The 784-nt window shown below is 49.2% G+C and overlaps 1 non-coding gene across 1 annotated transcript; it reads right to left on the minus strand.

Annotated features, from left to right (window-relative positions):
- Positions 1–220: 220 nt before the first annotated feature.
- On the minus strand, positions 221–379 carry LOC120925715. Its single transcript, XR_005746918.1, has one exon. It is a non-coding gene; the product is annotated as a U1 spliceosomal RNA (small nuclear RNA).
- Positions 380–784: the final 405 nt, after the last annotated feature.

Genomic DNA, 784 nt, shown 5'->3' on the forward strand with positions numbered 1-784 from the left:
GGCCAGACTAGAACTCGGCAAAAAGACCAAGACCAAGCACAGCACCCATCCTCACCAGGAGCACCCTTCCAGATGGCTCAGACTCAACCATGGGCCGGCCCCCAGTATTCTGTCGGGCAGCACAGCGTAGTCCCTGCTGAAACCATCCTTCCAGGTGCAATGACATCATTGGATTGCATCCACCCTCCCCATGTAGGAGGTGCTTCAGCGCTCCGCTGACAACTGATGAGGACAGATACCACACCCAGTCCCAGCCAAAAGGCCGAGAAGCGGCAGGGAAGACAACCACGATCAGCACGGCCTAGAGTGTGCAATAGCCGTGCCTCGCCCTGGGAGAACCGCCTTCATGATCATGGTGTCTCCCCTGCCAGGTAAGTACTTGTACCCATTGATTTCAATGGAAGTCGCCTCAGAAGTCTGATCACTGTCTTAACTGAAGCAACAATACAGGAAGATAACATACATTCCTCAGGCAAACCCCTCCCTCCCACAGAGCTGATTGTTGTTTGATTGGCCACTGGAAAGCCTCCTGTCCTTGAGGCGACTTGAAGGTGACTTGTACTGTCCTGGAGACAAATAATAATAAATCCAACTAAGCTAAAATAAAATGGAGCATCTTTGTAAGACACAAGATGCATCCAGATATGCCCGACATGTTTGGTGACTAACAACTTCCTCAGGGGCGGGTGCATCTAAATAAACAGAGGAATATGAGTAGGCCAGTATAATAGTGCAGACAGGGAAAACTAATATAATCATATGTAAAGGACAGTAATGAAACTAT

This window comes from Rana temporaria, chromosome 1, assembly GCF_905171775.1.
Source record: "Rana temporaria chromosome 1, aRanTem1.1, whole genome shotgun sequence".
Taxonomy (NCBI): domain Eukaryota; kingdom Metazoa; phylum Chordata; class Amphibia; order Anura; family Ranidae; genus Rana; species Rana temporaria.